This window comes from Lutra lutra, chromosome 1 (genome assembly GCF_902655055.1).
Source record: "Lutra lutra chromosome 1, mLutLut1.2, whole genome shotgun sequence".
NCBI classification, from domain to species: domain Eukaryota; kingdom Metazoa; phylum Chordata; class Mammalia; order Carnivora; family Mustelidae; genus Lutra; species Lutra lutra.
This window is the reverse complement of record NC_062278.1, coordinates 166,376,971-166,387,894: the sequence shown is the minus strand read 5'-3', so window position 1 is coordinate 166,387,894 and position 10,924 is coordinate 166,376,971. Positions and strand designations below refer to the sequence as shown.

Below are 10,924 nucleotides of genomic sequence, written 5' to 3'. Positions count from 1 at the left end.
CGCGCCCGCAGTTAGGAGGCCACGCCTCCAACGGCCATCAAGCGCGAAGTCCCGCCTTCGCAGACAAAGGCCCAATGGAATCTCAGCTGACTCGGAAAGCCACGCCCCCTAGGGGGTGGGCCGCCCGAGTTTTCACCAGGCTCGTCACGGAGGTTTGGAACGTGCGGAATCGCTCCGCCCCGGGGGAGGGGGCCACCCACTATCCCGCCCCCCGTCGACCCGCGCCCCTGCTCTCTTTCAGGGCTGAGGCCCGGTTTCCCCGCTGATTCTGCGGCAGGAGCGCTGTGTGACCTTGGGCAAGCGTCCCCGCTCTGGGGCCTCCGTTTCCAGTAAGATGGGATGGGGTGCTCTGGCCCTGCAGTCTGTGACCTAATGAAATCCATGACTTCTCCGACTTGAGGCCACACATGTGCCCTCCCCTCCCCCTCTTTGGCGACCCCAAGATGAGACTAACTACCCACACGTCATTTGGGTTCTCTGAGCCTCAGTTTCCTCGTCAGCAGAGCCGGTCTGGAGATCCAGTCTTAAGGGTACAGCCGGGTATCCGAGCTCGCTCCCTGTCCCTTCCACCCCGATCAAACAAGCCCAAGCGACAGCTGGGAGTGCCTTGGGGCTGGACCCTGGGACTAGGCTGCAACAACAGAGCCCCAGAAGACAGAGACAATGGGCCCCTCTGTTGGCCCAGCTGCCCCCTCCAGCCAAACAAGCAGCTGACCCGAGGGCTGCCAGGAACAGGGTAGCTGGGATCCCTGGTGGCTCCGTGAGGGCGCTCGTGTGCGTGACAGAGTGGGCCACCGTGAAGGAGAAGGGCACAGACGTTTGAACGGTGCCCTCCAAGTGCCTATCACTTGATTTTATGATGGCATTGGATTCTCGCAATCAATTCCTAGGAGGGGTTGCTGTCACCCCGATTTTTTCATGAGTTGAGCTGAGGTGCAGGTCTGGGTTAAACCTAGACAAGGCCACCTGTCAGCACCATGGCCTTGGGCAAGTTTGCTTTAGATCCTTGGTCCTTCGTTTCTGCATCTGAAAATGAGGTGATGCCTTCTCACCTACCTCGTGGGGAAGTTGAGACCATCTAAAGAGATAGTAATGCTGATGACTATTTAAAGAGCACCTCCTGTCTGCTGGGTTCAATTCTAAGAGCTTTATGATCACTTCATCCTTGTAACAAGCCTAGGAGGTGAACAACGGTTCTCCCCATTCTACAGAGGAAGAAACTGAGGCACAGAGTGGTGAAATAACTCTGCCTAGGGTCAGGGATGTGGACAGTTGTAAACTGTAGCCACAGAAGGAAAAAAAGTAATCTTTAATAACAACAGGCAAGAACCTGTGCGTAGCAAACCTGTTTCACCGTGAGAAGTTCATCTCAGGCAACGTGCTCTGTGGTTTGAAACACCCCACAGATAAGCCTGTTGTTGGGAGAACAAGGGTCTAGGGCAGGCTGGACTCGGGAAGCCACAACCAAACAGAGTAGGATTGATTGCTCTGGGTAAGAGGGTTTTTTAAGTTGTCCCCTGTGTGGCTCAGAAGTGAGGTGGTCTGAGGAGCTCCAGGGGCTTAGGAACACCTTCAAACCACCATACCAGCCTGGGCCACTGACCTACACCATCACCTGTGGGAGAAATTAACTAGGTTATTCCTATTGTTTGGGGCCTCTTTGTTACAGCATCTTAGAATGGCCACTCACCAAGACATGCACTGGGACACAGCTGTGAACCCAATAGGCAAGATCTGAATGTCTTAGTCAAGCTCATGGTGGAGTGAGAGAGACAAATCTCAAACTAGGAAGTGATCATAAATTGCAAAATATAAGTGTTGTGAAAGGCACAGGCTGAGAGGTGGGTGAGAGTGATGGTGCCCCCCGATTTAGACACTGGTCATGAAGGCATCTTGGAAGAGATAGTTGTTTTCTACTTTTTTTTTTTTTTAATTTATTTGACGTGGAGAGAGCAAGCAAGTGAGAGACAGAGAAGCAATCACAAGCAGGGGGAACGGCAGGCAGGGGAGAAGCAGGCTCCCCGATGAGCAAGGAGCCCGATGCAGGGCTTGATCCCAGGACCCTGGGATCATGACCTGAGCTGAAGGCAGCCGCTTACCCAACTGAGCCACCCAGCTGCCCCTGTTTTCCACTTTTTAATCCTGTAAATCTTATTTTTTTAAAGATTTTATTTATTTATTTGACAGACAAGATCACAAGTAGGCAGAGAGGCAGGCAGAGAGAGGGAGAAGCAGGCTCCCTGCTGAGCAGAGAGCCCAATGCGGGGCTCCATCCCAGGACTCTGGGATCATGACCTGAGCTGAAGGCAGAGGCTTTAACCCACTGAGCCACCCAGGCGCCCCTGTAAATCTTATTTTAAAATGTTGTTGTGAGGGATACCTGGGTGGCTCAGTTATTAAGTGTCTGCCTTTGGCTCAGGTCATGATCCCAGGGTCCTGGGTTCCAGCCCCGCATTGGGCCCCCAGCTCAGCGGGAAACCTGCTTCTCCCTCTCCCACTCCCCCTGCTTATGTTCCCTCTCTTGCGGTGTCTCTGTCAAATAAATAAATAAAATCTTTTTAAAAATGTGATATAACAAGACACTGATTTATCGAACATTATATACTTATAATTTTCCCCCTTTTGTGCAATCTTAGAATATGTTTCATCTTCAAGTGAATGAACATTAACACTCCTTTTTTAAAAATGCAGGCATACAGTGACAACATTAACTGCAGAAATGCACCAAAGATGACTAATAAATGGCACAGATCCAATATTTAATATTAGTTAATATTAAGTTGACACAGTATTAAAACCAGGCCCCTTAATAAGAAAGCACTGCTATTTGCATTCCAGGACTTGGCAAGAATAATAATGTTACTGGCTAGTGTTTTTTAAAGCCTTAAGAGTGCCAAGCATGCTAACCATATACAATGTGTTTCATTACTTGTTTTATTGATGAAGAAATAAATGGTTCTTAAATGAGCAGAGGAAACCCCAAGTTTGAAGACTAGACGCCAGATGGAGCAGGAGAATGTAGTGTATGTTTTATTCCTACCACAATGGGAAAATGTGTACCAAGCAGTGTCCCAACAGAAGAGGCAGGACCCAGTCAATAGGGTTTCATGAAAAGAATTTAGCAAAGGGGTAATTTACCCCAAGTGTATGGTGGGGTTGGGGGGCACTGTCATAAGGAAATCAGTGGGATGGTACAGTGTCTGGGCTGGCAGCTGAGGGGAGGCTTTACCCCCTAAACCTGAAGTGAGGAGGAGAGGAGTGGTTTCCTGGAAGCGGCAAGAGCCTTAGTGTTGGGTGACGGGTACCCCGAGAAAAGCTGTGGCTAGAGACACAGTCACTGCCAAAACTGGGAGTAGGTCAGGGGAAATACCCCAACTTTTCTCTCCTCCCACCCTCTGATGCTCATCAGTGCCTCCCACTGGCTGAACCCAACTGGGAGCCAAAAACCAAGGAAGCCCAGGTGATGGCATCCACAGGGATTGGCCTTGCTGGGGGAACACAGAACAGGTGAAAACCGTGGCTAAGGGATCTGAGAGGTGGAGCCTAGGCAGAGAATAACCACAGGTATTCTAGATGACCTTAAAGATTTCTCCAGCCCTCTCTGAGCCAACTCTGAAACAGAAATGGGTTGGGCTTGAAAAGTACCCTTCTTGCCAGTATTGCCTGTAAGCATCTTGATGGTCTTGAGTACTTAGTAGGGCAGTCGCCATGGCAACCTGATACCCAGGCTTGGCTACCTGCGTCTACCATCCAAAACACAAGTCAAGGAGCTGGTCCAGCCAAGTGACCAGGTGATGCCCAAACATTGAGAAATCATTGCATCTGTTAGAGCCCCTGGCCTTGGGCTCAGCCAGGTCAGGTTGGCAGGGCCCCTTGAGATCGGTAGAGATGTTTGGACACCCTGGGGAAGGATGAAATCATTGCTCCCATCTCTGGGCTCCTAAGGGTGGTTTGCTTTGCCAGTGAGGACTGGCCCTGAGGGAGTTGCACAGCCATGAGAACTCATTAGCCCACAGTGCTGCCTGGACTCTCTCCCTCGAAGGCACATGAGGCCAACAACAAACAGCACGTGGGCATGCAGGTTCTCCCTCAGCGGCACACATGGAGGGAAACACATACCCCACAGCCACAGGCACACACCCACAGCATCACACACAAATGCACAGATAGGTGCAGACACAGATGCTTACAGACAGACATGGTCCCACAGCGCATTCCCCCATGGCCCAGCCTGCGTCTGGCCACCCTGCTGATTCTTCGGTTCTTCCACTCTCCGTTTTCCTGATGGTCCAAGGAGGAAGGGGGATGGCCCACGATACGCTCCTGTAGACCCCTGAACCTCCCTGGAATGGATTGTCTCCTTCATCTCTGTCCCTCTGTCACAGAAGGGGAAGTTTCTAGAGCACAAATACAGAAGGAGGAAAGGAAAGAGGGAAAGCAAGAAGGAGGGGGACAAAGGAAGGGAGACAGAAACATAGTCATGATGAACATGGGACAGTACGAAATAAATATGCCAGGGCAGATCCCCATTTTGTTGGGCCCCATGTTTATATGTGGGGGTGGGGGGGTGGGGACTGGTTTTCAAAAAGGAAGACCAAAACTCTGAATATAAATTAGAGACAGAGGCTTGGAGGAGGCCTGTGTAAGCAAGGGACCCGGAGTTGCAGAGTAAATCTGCTTCTGCCACATGCATGAAACACAGACGGGTAGCCCACGAATGCATGTAGGAACACAGACCCTGGAACCCCTTCCTCCCAGACACGTATGCACATGGGTACACACACACGCATGGCTCCAGCCCTCCGTGGCTCTCAGGATCTGGGCCCTCTGGACACCAGGCTTCAGAGGCCCCTGCAGCCCTCATTTAGAATTTAGGCCCTGGTCCAGCTCCTTCCACATCCACTGGGCGTCCTGTTGGACCCATTCCCATGTGTGCACTTTGCTGTTTGAGAGGAGTAGACTCTGTTCTCTGTCCCTGCCTCCTCACCTGAACCTGTCCCCTCACTGTGAGCTGGCTTCCTATCACAGGGGCAGGCTGAGGAGGAGGTGGGAGCTGTCTCTGCAGAGAGGCTTGGCCAAAGCTTACTGAAATGCCCCTCCCCACCCATCTTACTGCCTTTCCTGAGGGTGGGAGGAAGTCCTGAGCTCTGTGTGGGTCCTCTTGGGGGAAGAGCAGTGTGTCACACACACACACACACACCCATCACACACAACTCTGGAATGCCAAAGATTACAAAAGATTCTCAAGACTGTAAAGCACAAAGAAAATGAAAACGACTCGAAATATGGCCACACAGATAATCCTGGTGGCGTTTTAAAAATAAAGCTAATGCAGGCCCACATTTAGAAAATTCAGACAGTCCCGAAAGATTACCAAATGAAAACTAAAACCTGCTCTTCTATCTCAGTCCCTCTCCCTGGATGTGATCGCTCTTTGCATTTCTTTCCTGAATACTTTGGTAGACTGGCTTTGACTGATAAAAACAGAATCACTCTGCCCACTGTTTTCGCGCCTTGCCAGTTTCCCACCTAAAACACATCTCTGCAGAGCTTTCCGCATCAACATCGCCTAAGCTACTGCCGCCTTTTTAATGGCCATGCTTCTTTCCATTGTCTGAGTGCATTCTCTGTCGATGTATATCACTTTCCAGTTTCTTGCCTCTTAACTGTGGCCCAGCAGCTCCTTGGTGAGCCCGAGTCACACTATAGATATTTCCGTAGGGCCAGTTAGCGTGGAAGCACTCTGTCAGAGGATACACACATTTTTTAAAAAGATTTATTTATTTGATGAAGAGAGATCACAAGTAGGCAGAGAGACAGCCGGGGTGGGGTGGGGGGAAGCAGGCTCCCCGCTGAGCAGAGAGCCGGATGTGGGGCTCGATCCCAAGACCCTGAGATCATGACCTGAGCCAAGGGCAGAGGCTTAACCCACTGAGCCACCCAGGCACCCCAGATATATGAATTTTTAATTCTGGTAGAAATCGCCAAAACGCCCTTCAAAAGGATGGCATTAATTTACACGTGTCTCAACAATATATGAAAGAGTCTGTCCTCCTACACAGTCCCTAATTTTGTCAAAACGGAGGAGTGAAAAGTCCTATCTCGGTGTTTTTCAACAACTTCATTGAAATATAATTCCCATGCTCTACAATCCATCCACTTAGAGTGAACACTCAAATAGTTTTTAGTGTACTTAGAGTTGGGCCACCATCAGCAGCATCAATTTGAGAGCATTTCCATCACTCCAGAAAGAAACCTGGTACCCTTAACCGTCACTGTCCCATTTCCTCCTCCCCCAGCCCCTAGCAGCCACCAATCCACTCCCTGCATGGATAGATTTGCCTACTGGGGCCATTTTGCAAAAAGGAAATCCTACCCTCTATGGGCTTTTGTGTCTGCCTTACTTCACTTAGCGTAATGTTTGCAAGGGTTTTCCATGCTGTAGCCTGTGTCAGCACTTCTTTTTTTATGGCAAAACATTCCATCATGGAGATAGACCCCATTTTGCTTATCCATTCTCCAGAGGATGGATACTTGGGTCCTTTCCACTTTTTGGCTCTTGGGAATAATGCTGCTGTGAACATGAATGTACACGTTTCTGTGTGCAGGTACGATTTCATTTCTCTTGGATACATACTTAGGACTCTGTTGTTTTTTTTTTTTTAATAATTTTTTATTTTTTCAGCATAACAGTATTCATTATTTTTGCACCACACCCAGTGCTCCATGCAATCCGTCCGTGCCCTCTACAATACCCACCACCTGGTGCCACCACCTCCCACCCCCCACCCCTTCAAAATTCTCAGATTGTTTTTCAGAGTCCATAGTCTCTCATGGTTCATAGGACTCTGTTGTTTTAACAGGAGTTTCTTTTCATTTCAAGTGCAGGTGAACATCTCCCAGAGTTGTCTGTTGAAACCCATTGCCCATTTTACTGTTAGGTTGTTTGCAGGTTTTCTATTTGTGGTGCTGTGAAAAAATAGGTATATTTTTATATATTTGGTCTTCATCCCTTTCCTGGCATCAAGCTCCTAAAACCCTTGGAATTTCCTAAGCAATGAGGACCATTAAAGATGTCTTTTGTTATGTTATTGAGGGTACTTTTGGAAAGTACCTGTGGGTGGGAGCTGGTTACCAAGGGACCCCTGTGATTAGAGGGCTGCAACTTTTAGGCCCACCTCTGACCTCTAAGGAGGAGAAAGGGGCCAGAGATTGGATTCAGTCACCAATGAACAAAGATTTAATCAATCATGCCTAGATAATGAAGCTTCCATAAAAGCCCATAAGGATGAGGTTTGTAGGGTTTCTGGGCACACAAACACATGGAGATTTGGGGGGAAAGGCACCTGGAGAGGAGGATATGGAAACACCTTGCCCCTCCCCCATCCCTTCCCCTGTGCATCTCTTCCATTTGGTTTTTTCTGAGTTATGTCCTTTTAGAATAACCCATTAACCTAGTAAGGAAATTTTCCTGAGTTCTGTGAACTGCTCTAGCAAATCAATCAAACACAAGGAGGGGTCATGGGAACCTCAGATTTATAGCTAGTCTATCAGAAGGCAGGTGACAGCCTGGACTTGGAATTGGCATCTGAAGTGCCGGCAGTCTTGTCAGACTGAGCCTTTCACCTGTGGGATCTGAGGCTTTCTCTGGGTGAGTGTCAGAATTAAGTTGAATTGTAGGACACACATCTGGTGTCTCCGAATTGCTTAGTGGTGTGGGGAAAACACCCATATGCTGGAATTGATGAGCAGAATTAGAACTGGTGTCAGAATCATACTATTGATTTGGGTTCTTTGCTAAGAAAATGTAGTCCATTTTGTGGCACGCATGTTGTAAACATTTTTTCCCAGTTTGTTCCTTGTATTTTGACTTCATTTATGGTCTTCCATGACATTCAGACATCAAGTTTATGTTTTCAAAATTACTAACCTTTTCTTTTTAGGCTTATAACCAGCTAAGTAAGGTCTTTCCCACCACAATTATAAATTTATCCGTAACTTCACGATTTTCACCCTTCCTCCGTCTTGTTTTATAATGTTTAAAATTTGGATCCTTGTGGGTTTTATTCTGGTACCAGGAATAAAGATCCAGTGTTCTTTCCAGATGGTCAAGCAATCACCTCAACGTCTTTAATTGAAGAACCCATCTTTGTCACCACCCGTATGAAATTTCTTTCCATAAATTTGCTTCTTACTACTTTACCATAACTTTCATGTTCCAGTGTTGTCCTCGAAACTGCTTTGCGACCCTATAGCACTGTGGCTCTCAATCCTGGTTGCACACTGGAATCATCAAGAGGCATTTAAGAAAACACCAATATCCAGATCCCACCCATCGGATCAGAATCTCTGGAGGGTAGGGCCCAAGTATTGCTTTGTTTTATTCATCTTTTTTTTTTCTTAGAAGCACTTTAGGGGATGGGGGTTCTAATGTGGAGCCAGGTTCAGGAACCACCACTTGACAGCCCTCCACTGACTTCTCAGGCTATTTCTTCTTTTCTCCCAATGCTGATCTTATTTTCAGCCAACAGATATTTATTGAGCATCTACTACATGCCAGGCACTGGGGAATACAGGAGTCAACAAGATAGATAAGAATCTCTGCCTTCAAGACCTAATAACCCACTATCGGGAAGGACAGACAATCAATGTGTGAGTGGGGTCAAGGAAAAATTCTCTGAGGAGGTGACATTTGAGTCTAGCCTATATGATATCTCTGGTCCTATGAGGCAGACCTGGCAGTGCTCTCCTCACCTTTCCCTTCTCCTGCCCCTTGCTGACAATACCCCAGCTTTGTTCAGGGCAGCAATGAGCCTTGCCCAGGTGACTCCTTCATTTCTCCAGGCTCTACTGCACACAGTCCTGGCCAAGGAGGCCTACGCTGAAGTCTGCAGGATTACTAAGGATTAAATGGCCATTCAAAGATAAGAAGAGCTGACTCATTGCCAGCAAGTGTTTATCTCTAGTAGCATGAAGAAAATAAACCCTTGTCTTTAAGCCATCGAGTAATGAACTTTTTGTTATTTCTGCCTGAAAAGCATTCCTAACTGATACAACTGACACCAAAGATTTGGTAGAAATAACCCATCTATGTCCATGTCTTAACACTGGCAAGTTCAATTTAAAAAGTAGCAGTGACTTGGCAACAGAGGAGGGTGAGGGAAGCATTCTAAAACTGAACAAGGTTTGGTCACCAGCATCTCAATTTTTCTTTTAATTGTGGTTAAAAAAATAACTAAATTATAACTATTTTGAAGTTTACAGGTCAGTAGTGTTAAATATATTCACATTGTCATACAACAGAACTCCAGAACTTTTTATCTTATAAATCCAAAACTCTCTACCCAGCAAAAAACAACTCCCCATTCTCCCTCTCCCATATGCCTGGTAAACCACCATTTTACCTTCTGTGTAGATGAATTTGATCACACCAGGGACCTCATGGAAATGGAATAATATGGTATTTGTCCTTTTGTGACTGGCTTATTTCACTGAGCATTATGTCTTCAAGGCTCATCCGTGTTGTAGCATGTGATAGGATTTCCTTGTTTTTTTAGGTCCAGATAATATTCCATCATATGTATATACCCTATTTTCTTTATTCATTCTTCCACTGATGGACATCTGTGTTGTGCCCACCTCTTGGGTACTACAAGTAATGCTGTTACTAAAATACCTCTTTAACATCCTGCTTTCAGTTCTTCTGGATATATACCCAGAAGTGAAATTTGATGGGTCATATGGCAATTCTGTGTTTAATATTTTGAGGAAGTTCCACAGGGCTTGCAATGTTTACATTCCCCAAGAGTGCACAGCGGTTCCAATTTCTCTACATCTTTGCCAACACTTGGTTGGTTTGTGTGTTTTTGATAGTGGCCATTGTAACGGACATGAAGTGATATCTCATTGTGGTTTCAATTTATTTTTCTCTAATGATGAGTGATATTAAGCATCTTTTCATGTGCTTGTTGGCCATTTGTATGTCTTTGGAGAAATGTCAATTATGTCCTTTGCCCATTTTTTAAATTGGTTATTGTTGAGTTGTAGGAGATCCTTATATATATTCTGGATATTATCCCCTTATCAGGTATACCATTTGAAAATACTTTTTTTCCCATTCTATAGGTTGCCTTTCTATTCTGTTGACTGTGTCCTTTGATGTGCAGAAGTTTTTAAGTTTGCTGTGGTCCCATTTATCTATTTTGCCTTTGCTGCTGGAGCTTTTGGTGTCATATCCAAAAAATCATTGCCAAATCCATTGTCATGAAGATTTCCCGCGATCTTTTTTTCTAGGAGTTTTCTATTTATGCATGGCCCATGTATAAATAAACACTGACTGCGTATGAGCTATTTATACTGCGTTGGTCAGTTTCCCATGTGTGCTCACATCCATTTTTTCCCTTCTCTTGCCTTTTGGCCTCACAGGTCGCCAGTGGAAGCCGTGGGAGTACAGTGAAGGTAGGAAGAAAAGAGAAGCCAAAGTATTTCTCCTTTTCTTCATCCCCTGCGACATCTCTGACAACGTGGGGGGGTGGTTCTCCTCTGTAGCTTTTTGTGGCCCTTGCTCCTACCAGGAAGGCTCCTCCCATGATTCTAGCTCCTTCCAGACAATCCAAGCTCCCACGTAACCCAGAACACTGATGCCTCTCTTTATCCAGAGGAATGATACTGACTTCCTCCTGGGCTAACCGATGGGATACCTCACTGTCACCTATTTCACTTCCAACTCCTCCATTACCCGAGGAACCAGTTCCCTCTGGTTTGTGTCTTGCTGGCTATACCGAGGCTCATATATACACTGATGGAGAAAAAAAAATTTTTTTCAGATCATAAAAGTGGTATGTATTCATTGTGCAAAATACAGAAAATCCAGAAACATATACAAATGAAATAAAAATCAGCCATAATCCTACTACTAAAATTT

At 46.5% G+C, this 10,924-nt stretch overlaps 1 long non-coding RNA gene across 1 annotated transcript; it reads left to right on the top strand.

The window, feature by feature from the left end:
- The first annotated feature begins 6 nt into the window (after positions 1-6).
- LOC125108126 (uncharacterized) lies at positions 7-8,967 on the top strand. Its single transcript, XR_007129811.1, has 3 exons — positions 7-152; positions 8,525-8,652; positions 8,845-8,967. It is a non-coding gene; the product is annotated as an uncharacterized LOC125108126 (long non-coding RNA).
- Positions 8,968-10,924: the final 1,957 nt, after the last annotated feature.